Source organism: Anopheles coluzzii, chromosome 2, assembly GCF_943734685.1.
Source record: "Anopheles coluzzii chromosome 2, AcolN3, whole genome shotgun sequence".
Lineage (NCBI taxonomy): Eukaryota > Metazoa > Arthropoda > Insecta > Diptera > Culicidae > Anopheles > Anopheles coluzzii.
Genome location: NC_064670.1, coordinates 118,456,421 through 118,478,967, shown reverse-complemented (window position 1 = coordinate 118,478,967; position 22,547 = coordinate 118,456,421).

The window sequence follows — 22,547 nt, the reverse complement described above, 5'->3', positions numbered from 1 at the left end:
AGAATACAATACTTGTAGATGCAATTTTAAGGACAAGGAATTTGCAGTGCAACAATACAGATAGTCGAGTTCCTTATACGGATATTCGTGCTACGCTGATGTCTTAAGAAGGTATCTCTCTTTCTCGTTGGCCTGCTCACGATAGAGCACGTCGGTGTGACATGAAGGGTATAACCCGTAATGTGCGAAAATCCATTCAAGATACCTACATCTAACTTGTCTTCAGGATATATTCATATGACGGAGGTTCTACAAAGGCTAAATAATGAGTGTTGTTTGTCTCTTTAGTATGTTCAACGGCCAAGCAAACAACACAAATGTGCTATCCAAAATCATAAATATATTAAACAACATAAACAACCAACGGGGCGATCATCAAGACATTCTTCATTCCAGACTGTTGTGGCTATAGAAAGATATAGCTGCAGGATAAGTTCTTTATCGGTAGGTCTTGGACTATAAGGTATAATAACAATAAATAATAAAAAAGAAACAAAACTTAAAAAGCAAATGCAAACCGACACACAAAACAACACTCCCATTTTGCCATACAAATGTTGCCTCACCTGTATTCAAATGCGTACCGACCTCTAAGGAGGGCCTCATTAAACAGGAACCACCATAAATAGCCACCGGCTCATGCACTCACATTTGCTCATCATTAATTCCCGTCCGCAAATACCCTTGGCGAAACGGTGTGGAGTTCTGTGGAGCTCGTACCGTAGCGCCGCGCCGCACGTTTACGGACAAAAGGAACAAGTGTTGTAATTAATTGAATTCAAGCCAGCGTTAAATTGCTCGTTCGATTTGAGACTGGCGAAAGTGCAGCGAAACAGGGGAATGGGGCAGTGGGGAAAAAATGAGGCGAGAAAGTAACAACCGCTAAACGTGTCGGAACAAATCAATTTCGATGCCGTTCCCGGGTAGAATGAAACGCTATAGATAGTACAGTGGTCGAAGGGCAAGAGGTGGTTCTACTGTAAGCCAAGTCACCCAAGACGGGTGCTGCCTGAGCTGCTAGGAACAAGTGGGAGAGGGAAAGGAAGACTCCTTGTTGTAATAATTACTTCCACCATTGCAAGACTCTAAAGGAAGACGCATTTAATTCCGTTCCACTTTGCTATTCACAGTACGAAAGACGCAACGGGTGCGGTAGAAGACAAACCTTTTCTACAATTGAAATGTTTCGCCGAGGAGAATTCCTCCACCAACACGTACGACCCTACCCCCACGATATCAACAAACATTTCAACGCGTTGGGCTCAATAAAATGATAAACAATTCACCCAACAGGCCAGCGAACGGAAGGGGAGAAGGAAGCGCATTTTCCTCCACGCTGGGCACAACGGCATGCAAATGCAGCGCGCGTGCCTGATAATGCACGGCTAATTGCGCAATCACAGTAAATGTGTGCCTCTTATTGCAGTTAATGCAGTTAAATTAAATTAAATTATCGAAAAACGCACCGCCGACAGTGGCGTCGGCCTGCGCGAGTGCACGCAACTGCATCTGGACGAGTGTGTCTGTGAGTGTTTGTGGGCTTTGGGGACTTTTGTCACCGGTGCATCGGTGCCTGCACGTTGCGGGAGTTTTGTGGCAATGAAACCAACTGACATTGTCGCTGGTTCGCGAATCGGAAAACCTGTCGAACTCGGGAAAGCGACAACGGAACATAACAGCGGAAGCACACACACATACAACCACTAAGGGGACACTAAAGCCCATGGAACAAAAAGCACAAATGTAATTGCAAATTGCAACCCTCCCACCTAACCAAGATGGAGGACTGCTGCTGGCAGTTACAAACAAAAAAAGAGCTGCTCCTCTTTACTGTCCTTCTATGCGAATGATTTTTTGTTGTATGTGTCTTTTTTCTGTGTGCGAACGGTGCATTTTGATTTTCCATAATTACGTTTCATACCCAATTGACTCGATTGACAAGCGCTGACGAACTACTCTTCGCCGTTCGAGCGGCTAATTCGAACGGCAAAGGTACGGATGGGAAAGCCCTGACACAGAGACACATTTCGATGCAATCGGTTGAGCAGTGGTCGGTGTGGGTAAAGAGCTTTCAATAGCATGAAAGGTGTAAATATGTAGAAAATAGAACATTCAGGATTTTCAATATTTTGAAAATTAAATGGTAATTGAAGATAGATAGATTTCTGGAATCTATAACTTGAGTATTGATCCAGGACCTAAAGCTAGTAAATATTATTCACATCACATAGTCTCTAATAACTCTACATTACATGGTCTGTAAGACCACCGAACTACTCAATGTCCATGAGAAGAGATAAATTAAAAGCATTTAACGTTTACAGAATTCTGTAAATTTTGTTGAAAAATATTGTAAATATCTATTCTGCAAAACAAATATGATTGATTAATCTTTAATCAGCTTCAGTGCCGAACAGTTGAGGACAGTACAGTTTCTTGTAATTGCTAACAGAGGACGCTACGATTATGCCACATGGAATATGACTGAATTTGCTCGAATGAGTTTTTTATGTAGACTTAGGTATTCGGTCTAATTTTCTTTTAAGCTTAAGGTATAGGAGATAAGTATATTCAACTGAACTATAAGACCACCTTAATTATTAAACCTGTTTTAAGACTGTCTCAAAAATTATTCAAAATAAGGACAGGATATATTTAGCAGTGTACTTTAGTAACAGACATAATAAAACATGAAAATCCTCCACATAGCTACCACAAAGATGCCACACTGCCCTTTTTGATCGGCATATCTTGTCCCAGAGAACTTTAAATAATCCCCATCCAGCACGTAGACACGTAGTCTTAATTATTTCCCTACCCTTTGCGACTCTTAGCGTCCTAGCACCACAATGCGACAGCAAAATTCAATCACGGTGTGTGTGTGTGTGAGTGTGTATATGTATGTGAGGAATCAATCACAAGCGCATGACAAATGTTATTTGCCCATAAGATCGCCGCATCGCCGTTTGCCGCTGACTCGTGGCCATGAATCAACGCTCAGGCAACGCTCCGCCGCATTGCAATTAGAAATTCTGACAGGCGCGCCTGATTTACGGCTCCACCATCAATAAAATATATTACACTTTTATACGAAAAACACTATATTAGTCGCGGGAGCGTGATGCTTTTTTTTTGCAGCTCGAGACGATGCACGATGGATGGGCCCCCTCGATTGGAGTGGGGAGGAAAGAATTTTTCATTAAAAACTCCGAATCAATATCAATCAATCAATCCGGTTGTGCCGGTGTGCCCTGGAACGAGAAGGTCCGAGTCTCCGGGCAGAGCGATCGATGGGAAGAACGCTGTTGCTTGATCGCGAAGGAAGTGAAGTTGGCTAGGTTTTGCAGAGTAAAGTAAGCAAAAAAAAAAAAGACCAGCTTGCGTTCGAGTGGGCCGTACCGTGCGCTTTGATTTATGGCGACCTTATCAAAGGGCTACGATCGGGCTCGGGCAGTAAAGGGTTTTCGATTTTCGGATAGATCGATTTTGCGGACGCGTCAAAACGCGCGCTATGCAAAAGAGGGGAAACTGGGGGAGGGACTGCGGTGGAAAGCGAAATCGAGTTGGTACCTCGACCGATCGATCGGTGGACTACTACTTCCCTTTCCCAATCAGTGCTGCTGCTGCCGACGTTGCTGTGGTGTTGCTAGAAGTGAGCCCGGTGACTTGCTGCGCGCTTTAAATATGTGCTAAGTACATAATGACTCTTTATGATATTGATGATCATAATGATTATTGTTATTATAAAATAATAAAAATAATGATGTTGACGATCTGTGGCACATTTGTGGTCGCTAATGCCGGTGCTGGTAGCCACCGGTGCTGCCACCGCGGATGATGATTATTTTGGCGCAGGCTCGAAGCCTCCATGCTCTGGCTTACGACAAAATTCGCACAGCAACCGGTGAGACAGGTTGCTACGGAACTATTTGTAACTTTCTTGCGGGCTGAAAACACAGCCCCACACACACACACAGTCTGTGCGGGGATGAAGACGCCCAGATGGGCTAGTGGAATATGCTGGGTGCAGTGGACCTATTACCGAAGCGAGCAGAAGAGGTTAGGCTTCGGATAGGTCGACCGGATTTTTCCACTTCCGAATATCGGCTCTAATCGGAGCTGTGGTAGGATAAGAGAGGGGAGAGGCTGGCTGGAGTTACAAATTAGGCGCGATTATTAAGTGAAAATAAGATCAAATTACCGTACTTTTCAATAAAACACTGTAATTTGGAGGTGATTTGATAATGGGTTAATGATTCCCCTTGGCCTGGCTGGCATTGGTTTGGCGTTGGTTGGTGTTGTGGTTGAGGTGTTTATTATTCTGCTTGCCTACTGGAGCTGCTGTATCGTATGGTGTGTTTGTTTAATCTGTAATCGTGCTGGCGCGATGAAAGTTGAACCGTGTGTTAATGTTGAAGGGAAACGTGAGTGGGAAGAATTTCCATTTCGTGAAGATCATGTTCATGTAATCATAGTGAGATGTTGGTATTCATTGTAGGTGTTTTAGACTGTTCTCGTTAATATTGTACAACTTGCATTAAATGTTTTTGTTTGAATTGGGGGTTTTATTCGGTATTTTAACCTTTTTCTTTTTTTATAGAGAATATTTCGTTCATTGGTTGCAAATTAATATTAATTGTTTTTTGATGCGTTTAATTTTCAGAACCTTTTAAAAGCTTCGCGGTTATATCTCCTTTTTGAACCATTTGAGCTCCTTTTAATTCTTCTAGTGCAACAAAATCAATTTGAATTGCTGATTAACTTTATTTTTACGTGACAAAAAGATACTTATTTGACCAATTTGCTGATTATCGAATTGAAACAGACGTTCAAATTCAGTTTTGATCAATTTGCATGATACATATTTTGTAAGATCTAAATTAAACCACTTGATTTGGAAAAAGCACTTTATGAAAATAAAGCAACTATACATTAGAAGAGAACAGAAACTGGTCTCAGCAGTAAGCTTTCTAGTATCAAATGCTTTAAAAAAAATGTAAATAACCAAATAGATTTTTTTCATATTTTGCGGGCAGAATGGACAGAAAAAAAATTAAATGAATGCTGAAAATGAACGAGCCAAAAGCTTTTTTGTGTGTTTAGCAACTCCCATTTACGCTTTTTACACAATTACTAACATTTAAATGTGCTTTCAATTTTATATTTCTCAGTTTTGCACAATAGAACGGTTTAACATTTTCCTTTTTTCAACAACAATGATATAAACATGTAACAAAAATTTATATTCCACCGTTTGTGTGCTACATTTGGTGCGAGTCGCCATTTGAAACGATGCAAACAATACCAAACGAAACTCCACTGCACGTGTTTTCTTTACGATTTACACACACACACACACATACACACAATCGGCCATCATAACAGAGTGCAAAATGCGTCCGAATCGTAAACCCTTCACCGTCATCCGGGAGCTTTCCGTGGCAGGTTCCCGTCGGTTGTGCCGACCGAATGCGGGAACCGGGAATGCTTCTCCATCTATTTTAGATGGGCGAGTGTGTAAAATTTATGAATATGCAAATTTTATGACACGAATGAAAAATAACTCTGTTTCCACCCAGCGCACCACCACGCGGGTCGGGTTCACCGTACAGGCCACCGAGCGGCTTCTACCTCCATCGTCCGCAAAGGGGTTGCTGGAGAGGGGGGAGTGGGGACCGATCTGATGCATAAATCAATAACACATTTTATCCAACCCTTAGTGAAGCGGTCTCAGGGGGCCTCTCATCCGTACCGTTGGCCGCGGCCAAGCAGGACCACATATCAACCGGCAACGCCAACCCGTTCCCCTGTGACACGGTCCGCCCCAAAGGTTGCAAAGGTTTAAAAAGGCTTTCCGAAATGCATCGCATTTGATGTGGCGAGTTTCCGTGGCGTGGAATAGCACGGGGTTCCTAGCAGAAGGGTCAAAGAAAAGCAAACGACCGACCTCGCTCGAAAACACAACGCACAACGCCCTCTTGGTGAGACGGTGAGAAATGTAAAGAATGCATATCAGCGGAAAGCGACTTTTGCAGCAACCTAACTCGTAAAGCTTTTTGTAGCTGTTGTTGTTGTTGCAGTATCCCCCTTTTTACAGAGCACCCACCCCCGCCCAGCGCCGGTTTCAATAAATCACGCAGTGCGCGGAAATATTACACACCGGAAACATTGGCTACAAAAAAGGGTTGAGGAGTGGGAACGAATGGGGCGAAGAGCGTTCGTCCAACCCCGAACCGGCAAACACATTTGATGGATTTATGTCTCCCGTTCGATGGTTGCCTTGGCATTCGGCGTACGTCAAAATGGCCACTTTAAGGGTGTGTAGCGAAACAGTCTCACGCGGTCGGTTTGTGTCCATCTTCTTCGTTGGTTTTTCCTTTTTTGCATTCTGTTTGTGCGTGTCCTCAACGGGTCGCCACTGAAAAATTTAACCCATTTGTACAAAGATTTCTTCATTCTGCCAAGTGGCTGCCCGGGTGCGGATCGCATCGATTCGCAGCAAAGGCGAATGAAGCCATTCAGCCGTTGGCTGAAGCTCTGCAGCTGAGAATGTATTATGCAGCAAAGTTTGATTTGTATAATTTCTCCCCTCCAGCGTGGCACATTCATTACGTTTCTCACAGTAATTATTGCTTTCTCGGGTAGGAGCACGACAGTTGCTCCATTTTTCTGGCAGTTCCTTGGTTGAGCTGGAAATTCAATCGATTTTGTAGATAGAACATGGCAAACACACAGGGGTGGGTTAGCACTAAAATGTGGCGTAAGGACGACGCAGGTATCGTGAGCGTGGAGTTGATTAGAAGATTGAATTTAACTTAACGTGACACTGATACGCACACACACACTCAAGCTGCGACAAAAGGGATGGTTTTAGGTGTAATTACCGCAATGGTGCAAATTGATGTATGATGTGTCAATATGTGATGTCTGCATTGGAAATAATTATCCTTTAAAGAAACGGGTGTACATTTAAAAAGCAGTCAATAAATCATGCGACATACAATGTTAGGCCAGCAAACGCAAATGCAAATCTAGCTGCGGAACATTTTTAATCGCTGTTTTTAAATGGGGTTTGAAAGCATTTGTGAACTAAAATCCTATAAGATTGAATTTTAGTAAGATTTTCCCACAACAAAATCATGTTGTTTATTTCATCTCAAAGATATCCTTCCTTGTTGAGGTGTAAGTCGTTGAAAGTCGTTGAAAAATCCAGAAAAATGTAAAGTAATTAGTCTTGAATATTATTCCAAAATATAGTCATTCCTTCAATTCCACATGATAGATGCATTTATCCTTTTTTTTTGTAAATAGTTGTCCCTAAATGTTACTTCTACGACTTTTTTGTTATCATTGTTATCAATTTTTCACTTCAGAGCACCAAGTTTTGACTGAAAATCAATGTTTTTGTTCTAAAAAAATGGCTGTTACAAGCTTCCTGATTAAATGTTTAAGCTTGATTGCTATGCATATGTCGAAGTCTTGTTTTGATTCTAAAAAATATAGTTCATTAAATGCCGTCAAAATTAAGGCAAATTCTAGTGACACAATTTTGGCAATAGTGTTCCTAGAAAAACAATATAAAATTTGAAGGTTGAGAAACAACACTGATTTTTAATTTGCTATGTTTTGTTCTAATGCTAAATGTGGCTCCATTAAAGCGTTCTTGATTTCTAAAATCTTAAATTAAATTGAATTATGCGCATTTATAATGCATTTAGTTTTGAGTGGAAAACTCTTTTATTTTAAACAAATCTTTACTAACGAAATATTCAATACTTCACTTTGACCCCACCAAAGCGAGATATTTTATGGGTAAAAACTTCAATAGAAGCAGATAGTTTATACTTCCACAACAAGAGCATCACAGCAGCTAGCTCAATCATGATTCCAGAACAAAACGTTTTAAAAACTCCAAACTGCTGTACGTTCTTGTGCTGAACGCTAAACGTCCATCAGCATGCTCCTTGGGTCCTTGCTTCACCTGTGTAGCTGTTACATTTATTTACATTTACATCGCATACCACCACCTCCCCACGCTCAAACTGTCAGCCTTCCTTCAAGCCGGCAACAGCGTGTCGTACAATTATTTTCCCATTTATGACACCGGTTGAAAAATCGTCCAGCCCGTTTGACATCCACCCGTCAAAAGTGTTGTGGCAGCATAACCCATCGCAAAATTGCCCCATTCGCGGTAGGCGCCCGGCACAAGGGGACAGACCCGTGCACATGCAAAACGTGTGGTGTGTTTGGAAAAGCTAAGCACCTTGCAGCATCGTCACCTACTGCACCAACACGCTTCTTGCTGCGTTTCCTCGGTAACGCATTCGGTACGCAGGCACAGTTTCATTTACTTTTTTTTACTTCACAGACGAATAGAAGCACGAGGGAGAAAATAGGACATAAAAAAGGCTGCGTTTGGAAATAACTAACGTCTTCCTTGCTACTGTGGCACCTGTGGCAGAGCGGAGCAAATGCAACTAGTACCTAGTGCTACATACAGCAGTAGGCAGACGCACGAAACAAAAACAAACGCTGGAAAAAATATGAATAGCACACTGACAGAAGTGAAGTGGAAATTGCTACCCCAATTATCGATAACAATTATCATTCAAAGCAACCACCCCGTCCACTACACTGAAGTGTCTCGCGTCGGGTCTCCGCTCGTACGAAAATGGTAGCCTCGGTCCTTGAAGACCGACGCGAGTGAGATAGAGTGAGAGAGAGGCATCAGTGCACTGGGCCGCCAGGTTTTTTTGAGTTATCGGTCCCTATCGATGCCAACCTTCCCTCGTGGTCTGTCCTTCACCGGGCCAACCGCACAGCTAATTACTTATAACGGATATTGAACTAGGAGGAGATGACGCGGTTGGTGGGGAACCACACAGGCCATTAGATGCACCCAACCGAGACACGGACGAATGTCCGCGGGATGTGATGTGTCGTCGTTTGTCATTTGAATATTGAACGGGCTGTACAGTGACGAACAAAAAAGAAGAAAAAAAAGAAACTGTAAATCTTGTACCTTGTTGTTTGCTGTACAGCGTCCCTTTCTGTGTCTGTGGCAGAGGAGACCTGGAGGACATGGAGGACCTTTAGCTGCTGGAAGCACAGTGGCAGAAAACGGTAAGATCTGCGTAATTGTCCCCGTAAGGTGGTCCACACTTTGGGTCGTCGCGATCCCTTCCCGGAACTCCAATTAGCGCGCGGGGCCACGACACCGAAGGCAGCTGGATCCATTTTCCATTTGTCGCACTCTTAACTGGACTGGAGTATCCAGCGTACACACTTGTACTGCTACCGGTGGGTCACTCATCACGTACGGTACTGCGGTGTGTGTATACCTTCGGAGTGATCTTCAGCCGATGGCTTAACGTCCTCCATTCACCGGAAAAGGGACGATTCTCCCTCGGGGGGATGCGGATTTCGGACTACTTTTGAAGCCTGCCCGCTTTGGAACCAGGTATTCCAAGAAGAGTCATGACGAACTGCAAACGCTACTGCAACAACCTTTTTTGTGGTTGTTGTTGGAACCATCCAACACGATCATGCTACTTTCCTTTTTCCGCGAACTGAGCTACGTGTCCGAGGTTCTACGCTTCGCCGGTAGACGCCCGAAACAGCGGCCCCTTAATTGCTGGATTCATTCATCATCATAAAGAACGGCAGCCACACACTGAAACGCGCCCTGACGTTGGTCGTGGCCCTGCGGCCATTCCTAGCGAATTCACGGCATCCCTTTCCCGGCCGTTTGTGCGATCAAAACGTCCCCACCGAGACGGTGGGACAACTTCCTTGCATGCCGTAATAAAAATCAAAGCAGCAAAAAAACAAGACATCGACATCGTCGTCGAGAGTTCCAAAGCTCTGCTTGCCAACCTTACCCAGTCTGAATTTATCGAACTCGGAAATATAAAACACTTCTAATTGATACTTTCAGTCGGTACGGTCGGTGTCGTCCAGCCCGTGCCCGAATGAGCGCCCCCGGGGGAAGGACGTAGCGAAGAAGCAAAACCCCGATCTACCGGGAGGACGCGTCCACGCCCGCGGTTTTCAGTTCGGCGTCCGACTTCCACCACCATCACTATTTGATTAGCACCAAGGGTCGCAAATGTTTTCGTTTGAAATCACGGTCGCCTAATAGGTGGCCACGGTTTGAGTTCCCCGGAATTGTGATAGACACTGCGCGAAAAGCTCAAAAACGGGGTTTTTGATACTCCCATCACGATGATTATGATGCTGCTGATGATATCCTGTGATCTTCAACTGCATAACTGCTCGGTGGAGACGTGTTTGACATTAACTTTTTGTTTTCTTGGATTTCCTTTGAATCGGAGACGAAATGTTCTGCCAAATCCAAGCAGGTTTTAGTTCCGTTCATAAATTCAAGCTCGTAATCTTCGAACGCCCCCTTTGGCCGAATTAGGGCTGATGCTTGCCTCGTTGCTTCTCTCCATCTCCATTTGCTCAATTACCTGCGTCTGCTCCTCATGCTCAAACACATAGCAAAGCTTCATTCAACATTTATCAATCCTACCCAGCAATTATAATTCGCCAAAACCACCCCGAAGGTTTGTTCCTGCCCGGTGCGTCATCGTCGTATCTTCAACGCCAGGCCATCTTATCGGCCAGGCCCCGAGGAGGATGACGGCGTGATCGTGTTCTAATTGCATCCATCGGAGCCAAACGGCAGCCCGGTTGAAAGAAATTACACTCGCTGTCCCGGCTGTGCCCTGCCCCGGTCGAGGACTGGTGGCCAAGGCTCGCCACACGGTATGCAAAAATGCCCGTCGGTAGAAAAAAGTCAACGCGTTTTCGCAGCGTAACACGGGAAGCGGAATTATTATTTGCGTGTCGGTTGCCCAAGCTCTCTTTCTTCATTTTTCCCTTCTCCCTCTCACTCTCTCTCTCTCTCTCCAACACGACACAAATTTCTTCGGTTTATTTTAATTTCACTTTTCGTCAATTAAATGTTAATGCGCAAATTATACGATACAATCTCGCAGCGTGAGCACGATTGTTTGATGATGATTATTATTAATACTATTATCGAGATGGGGCTTTCTCGGCTTCTCCTTAGCCTCTCGGCTTATCAGATTCATCCCGATACTGCTGAGAATGGCAAACTTGTGTTTGTGTGTGTGTGTGCTCTGAGATGCTTTCACTTTGACAGGTTTGCTCCCTCCGGACCGGGGCAAAGAGAATCAATAATTGTCCAAATATTATCGTACTTCCTTCGGGCGACAATTGCAACCTTCTCGGTGATCAGTGCCGTAATGAACGGTGCGTGATGTGTCCTGAAACAAAAAAAAACATAACCCGATCGATAGTCAATACTACCTCATTGACAGCGGTTGCGGTTTACCTGAACGGGCTACTCGAGTCGAATGGGGGCCACGTGCCACGGCACTAAGCACTATTTGCATTCTATCATTACACTCACACCCGGCTGTCTTGATCAGGAATGGCAGGTAAAAGGTGTTCGACTCGGCTTGACACATTGCGAAAGGGAGGTGAGGTTTATGCAAAATTGTGCGAAAATGATTCATAATAGATGTCTTACCGTCGACGTGTCGTGCCGGAGCGTGGCAAAGAAGGGCACCGCTACTTGATAAATGTAATGGACAGCTAGCTAGAATGGTGGTCGGCTTTCATCGGCTTTGGCCTGGTGGGCATTTAATCAATCCGAGTTGAACGGATTGAGACATCGACATCGAACGGATATAGAGCATGCACAGTTTGGGGATGATATTTGGAGGAAATATTTCCGTTTAAAATTCACACTCCGCACGTTAGCTGACAATGGACAACGTGTACGAAAAGGATTGTTTTAGGCTTTGGGGGAGTTTAAGAGCGTCATGTGTTGGTCCCCTTGATACAAGTATATCATATATGTATATAGGGAACGGTTCTCTGTTTTTGTTAGGTTGAGGTTTTTCTTTGTTCCTGTTATATTTTCGTACATAAAACAAATGTTCTGCCTTGTAGGGCTGTTTTGTTCGATGGCCTTTGTGGCAACCTTTTGCGGTTTGTTTCATTTGCTGTTCTGCACACATGGCTTGAAAAATTGTTCAAGAGTGACTGTTGTTTTGCTGATATCTTAATGTAATAATACATTGTACATGACAGCAAATGACTGTATAAATGGCATTTTAGCTTTAGCGTTTAGCTTTACTGTGTAGTAATATTTTGTGATAAATATACAAAATATTGTTTAACAAGAACGTGAATTAGATTATCATTGTTGTATTTCATAAGCATATAGCATAAAATACACCTGTTCTCACTTTCCTCTGAATCGTTATCCGGTTGCTATGGATCGCAATCCATGAGAATGGATCGCAATCAACTACGTCTGAATCGTTGTCAGCTACGTTTGGATCGTTTTCAGCTACGTTTGGATCGCTCTCAGCTACCTTTGGATTTTGCGGTAGCTCGCGCAAATTTCATTGCAGCGCAACCGTTTATTCAGTGACCGCGGGACACATTTGCATGCCAAGGAAAGAATTAAATAATTAATGCATTCAATTGTAAAATCTAATCGTATTTTTTATTAGAGGCTTACATCACCATTCATACTTCATTGATTATTTGACCAAGTTTTCCAAAAAAAACCTGCACAATCTTCTTCTTTTTGACGTAACGACCTACGTGGTCATCCTGTTTAGGCTGTCCTGTCATGTTTTCGAGATTTAGTCGGATATTCCTGCTTTGCTATGGAGGGGCGGTCTGGATAGGAATCTATTCTGATGCGCAGAAGCCGACAAATCTGTGAAATGTTATTCATAGCCTAAACATGGTTTTTCAACACAAGTTCTCAATTGGGTTCAAACATAGAACAATATGAAATTGTTGCTTTTCATATCCTCCGTTATGATGTGCAGTACGCCAAACGGCCACTAAATAAACTTTGCGCCCGTAAAATCCAAAGGTAGCTGAGAGCGATCCTAACGTAGCTGAAAACGATCCAAACGTAGCTGCAAACGATTCAGACGTAGTTGATTGCGATCCAATCTCATGGATTGCGATCCATAGCAACCGGATAACGATTCAGAGGAAAGTGAGAACAGGTGTAATAAATGAGGGTACATTATTTATTGTTACATGACAAACAATAAGTATGAAAATATTGTTAAAAATGTTACTGTTTTGCCACTAAGTGGTGCCTTTAATGTAACTTTTATTTCAATATTCTCACAATGTAACAAAGAATAACCCTGAGACATGTTCGAGTTTCTTAAGACTAGGTTTACGGAGCCCGTCAATTTGACCAACACTAAGCTTTGAAGTGAAATACTAAAAATACCTTCAATTAAATCTCGATGTTTACTTCACATACATTTATTTTAACATTATGTAAGTTTGTAACATAACAATTATTTTCTTAAGATGCGTAAATTTTCAAATACTTATGTCAAATTGCCTTCGAATCAATTGAATTGGGAAGGTTTATTGTTTTTTTTATGTTTTAGTGTAGTAGCATACAGTCTACAAAAGTAAATAAAAGAGTGAAAGAAAACTCTAAACCACCCATTATCACGAAAAACTATTTTCGTAAATTATACAAAACAAAAGTGACCTCAAATGAAATTCCTAACTTATCCCTCGTATTCTTCAAAGCTCAAATCAGCATCTGGCCAGGTATGGCATCGATAAGATATTAGTTCATGTGTTGATGAAACAATAACGATTATCTAAATAAATTGGTCATGTGCAGACAAATTCCCATACAAACCAAGATTTGTTAAACGACACATAGTTTTGATAAAATTATATTTTTCATTATTTTAACTAGTCTTAATGCGTATACTTATCCACCCGTCAATTTGTGGGGTGATCGTAAAGGTAGGTATGTGAGAGATAGCTAATCAATGATATGCGATAGCTGCAGGTGCCTTGGTACATCGATTGCTGTATTTTATTTTAAAAGTGTCGTTTTTAGTTATACGAAGCATGACAACCCTTTCTGATAACATCAAAGAAAACCCCAATTTCATGCCATTTTTATGAACATTAGATTTTTGTTTTATTTTATTTATTTATTTGAATTACACGCTGATTGCATTAGATTAACACAAACCACGCATCATTGTACGCTCTCGGTTACAATAGGAGCACCAAAATATACCTTACGGGTCTTTCACTTGTCTTACTTTCAACGGTACCGTTCTCGATCATCGCATCTCGAAGATGGCCTACGTTGGTCCTAGTTTGGTCAAAGATGGGCATAATAAATTCACTCGTCCATACAAGATCGTTACTTGATGATCATTAAACTTGGCATATAAACGAACATAAAAAAAAACACTTTCCTTTGTGCCGAGCATCTGGTCCGGTGCGTACAAGTGGCCCTGCAGCTACCAGACGGAACCGTATACCTATCAGAAACAGTACTTAACCTTAACACTCCACCATCGACGCCATCTTGGACAGCACATAGAGAGCGATCATTACCGAAATGTGTCCTGGCCAGTGTGCAAGCTCAGATCTTAATCGAGACGCTGCCATCGCCATACCTCAATGTGTTTCAGCTTATCGGGCAGCACATTTATAAAACGCGTCTGTGTGCGTCTGCAGAACTGCACAAACTGCCATCAAGAATCCTTTGCGCAGGGGGGAAGCAAAGTAAAAAGAACAAAACGGCAACAAAGAACACGGCAGTGATCGATGCAATATTTTTGAACAGTTTTACGTGGAAGTGTCGAAAGAAAAGCAACAACAGCACAAGCAAACACACCGGTGCGTAAGAAAAGTGGAAAATAATAAGCTTGTGCGCTGCGCGTACGATCATCTGACGGCCATCATTGATGCGGAGACTGGACGAGGGGGGGTTTTGTTTTCTCCTTGCAACCTCAATGCACCCACACTACCCTCCCATCCCTGGGGGGGGGGGGGAGTCAAACGAGAAATGAGCTTGACTGCCAGCCAAGGCTCCGGCGGCCATTGGCGAAAGGCGCAAACGGACCTTCACGTGTCCGGCGCGGGCCGCTGCCAGCATTTACGCATTAGTCTGTCCACTTTCCTGGGCAGGCAGAAAAGCGCGCCCGGCGTTGGCACCGTACCTTTGAACTCACGGCCAAACCTTTCGCGCCGTCTCCGGAGCGATCCGAGCAGAGCCGCAATCCGACCAAGCGCACAACTGACCGCAATGCGAGAACGAAAACAGTGAAGTTCAGAAATGAAAATTATAAACAAAATTGGTATAAATTATACAAAATTACCCCCAAGGAGACCGTGTTGGGCTGCGCGTTGGGACGAGCCCAAAAGCCCGACTGCCGTTGTGCGGTTGTGTGGTTTTTCCATCTCTGTTTTCGATGTTTGGTTTTCTCCTACACGGCTCGAGAAACCGTTTGCGTTTGCAGTATGCAAGCAGCAAACAAATGCCCGACGGTTCATTTTCGAAGGAATAGATTCGACCTGATCCTTATCCCCACCCGACGGCAAAAATATGGAGCAAAAAATTGTGCGTTAAATGCTGATGAATTTAGTATTGTTTTCTTCATTCCATCAGCATAATCCCTTATCTGTTTAAAACCTCCTCAATTACAAGTCTTCTATCTCCACGGTGCTTAACTATCCTAACGATTGCATGCCCGTACACTAAGTACATATTTTCAACACTTTAGCTTCCCGTTTTTTCTTTTCTCTCTCTTCTGTGTTGCTCTCTGTACTCCATCATGCACTTACCCTAGCAGCCCTGCTTCTACCCTTATTAGATTCCCATTTTCTCACCAAACCAGCACAACTAAAAGCTCAAAACGCACATGAATGCGCGTGAAGCAACAAATTGCCTTCAGCGAGCTTTAACCTGTAAAGCTTTGCAGAGCAGAGGAAAAACGGGAAAACTCATGAATATATTTATACACATCCAACGTGTGCCCCCCTCTCGGATGCTAACTATTAATAAATAGACTGGTTTTCGACGAGGTTGTACTTGCTGTCATTACATTACTTTTTTGCTATTAATGAGTATATTTATCATTTCAATTCGTACGCGAAGAATGCGTGCATAGATGCTCGGCTTTTTTATTGTAGGATCATTAGGAGGCAATGTGTGTAGTTGTGATTATTATGAAAACGAAACGTGCAATTAAAAAGGCATGAATATGTCAGTGCAATTGAGTTTTGTTTAAGTTTTTATTTATGTTAGCGCTTGATATCGTCCCATCACCAATTGTTAACGATAACAATGTGTTTTTCTGTGTTGCTATAAATTCCATTCTACAAACTCAAATTAAGTTTGCTCCGATGGGTGTGTGTAGAACAGCTTACCGTTGTCTTTATTTCGAAATACCGCATTTATTTGTCCATATCTAAGTCTAGGTTAACAGAACGAACTCTTCGTCACTCTTTATTGCATTTGTGTTGTAACATATCTGCATATCATCAGTTTCTTGTCTAATGCATAACTTGTTTCGGATATCAAGTATTATTATTAATGAAATTTCACTGAGTCCTTGTCGTGTAATTCGCATTGTAGCTAATTTTATCTTATTTAAAATTAATACGGCTCCTGCCGAAGTTTCAGAATTTGGCAACTAAGTAAGTCCTCATATAATTAATATTACCATTTTGATTATAATTTTAGCTTTTAAGATTAATTATAGCAATAATAATTACCATGATATTGTTGGCTGTAAAAGCAGAGTTTGAAGTTGATGAACGCTTTTAGATACAAGGCTGTTGTAAACACTAAATGGAACACACTGCTTTATTTAAAAAAAATCTAAAATGAAAAAGGTACTGTTCTGAACTGTACCTGGCCAGTTGTCTTGAATTAGCTCAAATAATTTTAGTTTATTTAGATTATTCAACACCAAAATTGTTGAATTACAAGCAGATTTTAGGTCGTTGATTGAAGCAAGATACATTTAGAAAGTTGTTGACCAATAGTATAGGTCTGGTCTGGCAATAGTAAGTGGTATTGCAGAACAAACATATAGATAGAAAAAAACATATTCTGCTAGGTAATGGATGTCTTCTTCAAGTATATGAAGATTTTGAAAAAATCAAATCAGTATATAATAACATTGTAACAAGTTCGTTCTATTTCTTTGATGATCATCTAATCCGTGCCCAAGATCACATTATCACAAACTCTAGGCTCCAGCTCAATAAATCATCAATACTCTCGCCAAATCCAAGATCCAAGAGCCACAGAATCAACTCAAATCCCACAAAAAGATGATTACAAAACAACAACAAACCCCTCATACATGCAACCACGCATAATTGCCGATCGTTTATCGTAATCATTTCCTTCCAGGCGCCGTCGCCACGGCGTACTTTCCATGTGGGGATGAGATTTAGTTGTACCGAACATAAAAGAAAGATGTTGCTTTTTCGGTTCAGCTGCTCCAAACCACGGTTCCCACGGTTAGCGCATCCTCTGATAACGGGGCTGGAAAACGGTGTACCGGTACGGCACAACATGTACAGCGCGGTTCGAAAATTCATCGATTTTCCCGTTCAAAAATGAGAACGCCAAGACGGGGACGAGGGCGCCCAGCTGGAACGGGTGGTACGTACGATCTACGTACGATCAAACACGTCAACAGCTAATTTCTCGCTTCCTTTTGGAAAAACAATCGATCGCAAGAGCGTACCGACGCAATTCGGCAATTCGGGTACGTCCGACGTCAGCAGCCCGAAATGTTGCCCCACTCTTTCACGTAAGGCCCCCTCAAAATTGGTGTGTTTAGTACGATAAACCATCCAATTATGTGCAGTGCGCAATCTGAATGATTAAATGATCAGGGTTTTGGCTTCTTCCTGCCTCAATCGGACCTGCACTGGCGAATGAATGGGAAAGCGCCACGGTGCTGTATCTCAATCGAGGTACCTTCGTTTCAGTGTGCTTTCTTCTTCGCCACCGTCATTAACATCGTGAGCAGCATCGATCGATCGATCGATCGGACGAACGATCGGCGAGCAGAAACGTTCCAGGGCGCTTCTGGAAAGTGAAAACGGAACTAGACGATTATTACCGAGGTTTCGGGGGCTCGCATCAGCACTTGCATGTATTGTGAACACGCAGCAGAAGGGCTAGCCACATGTTTGTAACCGTTTCGTGGTACGGCTCCGCCAAAATCATGTCCAGCAGAATCAGTCGTTTAGTATTACGGGAGGATACAAATGAGTTTTAACCCGTTGAGACTACTTTGGGGAATTCCTTTTTTTAATAAGAATAATAATAGCTGGTCAACGCTGGTTCTGCATCTTCAGCATCCAGATGCTTGTAACTGCTCCAGTTGTACGATTCTGCAAACGTCAAACCGTGACTCTAAGAAGAGTACACAAAACAAACGAAAGAAAGATTTGGAGGCTGTGTGTAAGCATTTGCTCGATTGATGAAATCAAAACATATGTTTACGTATAATAAGGATCATTATATGCTAATTTAGGCTCAATGCAATTACAATGGGCCTGAGTAGTATGGCGTCGTTTGCGAGCGGAGCGCTTCCAGTACCGCTAGCCATATTGTTATTCATTTCCATTTTTAAGCGGAACCTAATTTTGATTATGGAAACAAGCCAAACCATGACGGAATGGTGTTGGCATACGACTGATTTTGTGTTGTTTTTTGAGTGATCTAAATTAAATGAACAGAGTCCGCTAGCAGCGGGCTGATCGATACGTTGGAAAGGATGCTGTTCTAATTCCCGACATGGAGTAGTTCAAGAACATCAACACCAAAGGAAGATGTTAAAGGTGTAGGCTATTACAAGACATAATTTGATCCAACATGTCGAAAAGATCACTTTTTTCGCTAATAACACACATCTGATGATCGGTTTTCTAGTCCGAGATTCAAGAATGCATTATGGAATTATTAAAAATACCCTATTAGTAATTCGATGTGTGTATGGTAGTGTTAACTGTAGGATTGTTATTATAATTGCAGCTGATAATATGTTCTTTTTTAGCATAACGACCTCATTTCGTACATGCATGGCCTTCAAGCATACAATCGTTAATCGGGTTTTGGTAAGGATTCTGTAAGGGCATTATAGAAGTTTAGATAAAAAAAATTCAATTAGGTTGGGGTCCTCCCGTGGAACTCCAGCGATCTACAGACCTCCAAGTGATCTGAAGCCACCGGACGATGAGGTAGAGTACTTTGATCAGTTTCTCAAAACAACAACCACAGCGGAGCCGGAATTTGCGTTCGAGAAGACCACCACCGGCAATGGAACGCAGGAGTCACCGTACGAGGTACGGCACACGTCCGCCAACTCCATCGTGGGCTTCATGGTGACACCAATGCACAGTGGGCAACGGCCATACAAACGCCGGGATGAAAATCAATTCCTTGTGCTATTGCAGTTTTTCTTCATTTAATACAATTGTTCTTACTATACAGGGTAGTCCTACACTAAAATCGTCAAGACAGCGAATAAAACTTAATAATTATCGCTCACAACATTGCATTCTTGCGTATCAGTTAACAGATTCAACAGTAAGTGTTAGGAATTAAAACGAAGGTGCAATAAGTTTCTGACTGAACATGAATTTTTAAAGTATTACGCACTAAAAAAGTTGTGTTTTTTAATGGTTTGTTTGGAAAAGAACTGATTCCTATCTTACGACCTTTTTTAAACTGTTTTTCCTCTCTTCAGTTTTGTTTTTTGCCTGTTTGTTTCAAATGCCCGTTTATGACAGATAGTTGGATACTGGTGGTTAATGGCTCATACAACAACACGTCAAAATCGCTCGCTCTTTTTTCAAGAAAAAGTTTAATAATTTTCGGGGTCGCAGATGGTCGCAGCTAATTTCGACGTCAAAACGTAGGAAAAATGTTGATCTTTCCTATGATATACGACACACGAGTGAAATCGAGTCGAATCATAAAAAAAATCACTCTCCAAAATGAAAATATCCAAAAATTCGGCAGTGATGTTTGGTTTTCAATCATTAATAAACTTTAACAACAAGTTTTTGCAAAATATTCAGACATTACATCAAAGTATCACAAAAAACCTTTCCAATGACACATTAATTATCAAAATCTAACCATCATATACTAAAATATGTTCGGTCGAAAAATTGCTCAAATTTGGGACAAAAAACACAAAGTTTACACTTTGATGGCCTATATCTCAGTAAGTTTAAGATAAAAACGTGAAATATTTTGGTTTCAACTAAGTTTAAGTATCTATTTTAAGAAAATGATTATGGTGTTAACCTGCGATGAAGTTGGTTTTTCGATTTTTATACAGGCGTTTGCCCAATGTGCAATGGCGAAGTGAACCTGCTGGAGAACAGTACCGACTATCGACTTCTTGTGGAGTAAGTGTTCCCCTAGGAGGAGTCATCTGTTGGAGAGCAATCACAACAGGACCAGGACACGGCTGAGACGGGCTGCATGCGACCGGAAAGTTTGAAACGCGACTCATCGTGAGCTGCAGTAATTTTGGAAGCTTCACCAGCTCTCGGGAGCGTTGGTGGTATATAGCGATCGCGAACTGTGACGATGCGAGGAGAGGACTGAATGTGAAGTATCGCTCTCGGATGACGAATGGACCACCGGGGGAATTCTGGCATGAGCACTTTTCCGCCGATGAGATGTGTAAGTCCTGTGTGAGAGTTGTTGGAAGACCTGAGTGATGTAGAATTCGACACGTCCTTCTTCGCAGATATTCCTCCATTAGATTGGAGGGGACTAGATTCGGGTTCTAACATTTTTCCTCAGTTATCTTGCAACGTTCTTATCACAAACACTCACAGTTCATCTGAATCCTCAAAACCTAACAATAGAATAGGATAGGATAGTATCATTATTATAAATTTCAAATTGTATACTATACCTTGACCTACTGACCAATAATGAAAACCTTTTTTTCGGAGGAACTATCAACTTGATTGACAATCCGTCCTCTCTTTCCAGCTTTTTTATATTCATTGTTAATAACCTTACTATAAATTCATTCCGCCGCTATGCCATCCCTCGTCTTGCATTGAATTATCGCCATTAAGCGATGTCTTCATTAATCACTTTCTCTCTCTCTCGCTCCAGACGACGTACCAGCAAGGCCGATCGTTGCTCCCCGTTGTGCTTGAAAGTAAAACACAACAGGAATTTCATTACCCATTGACATTTTAACAAACAACGCCAACCGCTCCACTCCATGTTGCTCGGTTCTGCCAGAATCAGATTCATCTTAACTCCCGTTAGACATCCTCATAATAACAGCAAAAACTGGAGCATCACCGATCAGCTTCCTGGAGCGCTCGTCTTTCGGGGTTCGATTTTTGCCTACTGGCGTTATTAAATTATCAACCCTTGCACCAGCGAATGATCATGCCGATGATGACTAGCCAGTCATTAATCTTCATTAATAATATATCCTTGCCGCTTTTCCGTACACAACGCGCGTTCAGTAGTTTTGTGTGTAGGATTGACTTTGTCCCGTGTCCTTTTTGGCCTGTCCGCCGCCGTACGGTTGCTAGTGATACATGACCCCCCTCCCCTGCCATGGATACAAGAGATGCGCCCCTAAATTCCGTCAAACCCTTTCAGAGAAACAACACACAAGAAAAAAAGAATGAAAGACGAAACGCCCCCCGGAGGCGATGTGTCCTTCCCGCAAACGAGCGGTGCCACTGGAACCGCGCAAGGGAGACCTTGGACAGATCACGAGAAATAAAAGAAACAAGCGTTCGGGACAATCGTCCATGGTTTCGGTCGTCCGGTTTTGGGGGGCTGTGCGAGGGATTGGGCGACGCCAACATGGCGAAAGGCGAAAGTTCTTCCCCAAGCGTAAGCGAGCCTTTAAAACTCCCGAAGATACACCCGTAAAAAAGGTAGCAACATGCAACCGAAACACAGGCCCAAAACTCGACGAACCGGGAACGCCTCATGTTTTCCCCGTGGCACGGAAGATCTGTATTCACCCCGGTGCGGACCGCGATCACAATCCGGTGTGCCCTCAGGGGGAGGAGTGTTATCGCAACTTGGCTCCATGTTCGAAAAGAGAGGGTTTTCTTGTTTTGGAGGAGTTTTGTTTCTACCGCTACGAATTGGGAGGCTAAAAAGGAGCAAAAATTAGCATTTCAAATCAATCCAGCTCGTCTTTGGCCGGCAGCTTCTGCTGTTTGCTGGTTGGGGAGCTTGTAGCTTTATTTTACCGGCCCGAATGGGTGTTGAGGTGAGAAGCAGACGATTGCGTTGTGCTTAGTCCGTCCGTGTCTTGAAAGACTCTCCCGGAGTTGGCGGTTGCTGTTCCCTCCGGCATTGCTACCCTTGTTTGAATTCATTTTTTGCGATTGCAATGACTTCTGTGAATATAGACAGTACGTGTTTCTGTGTGTGTACCTTTTATATTTCGGTTTTAATCGACCTTTTTTTTGTTGGACGTTTCACATTCACATTCGGGGGTCCCCGGTCGGCAGCGCATGCCGACGCCGAGACATGGCCGATGTTGGAGATGATATCTTGTCAGCCGATGTTCGGAAGTTAGCATTTGCAAACATTGGAGCGCACCCAGAAACCAGAAGCAGATCGTATCAAAACGGTGCGTTTTGCCCGCGAGGCTTTATGCTTTAATTTC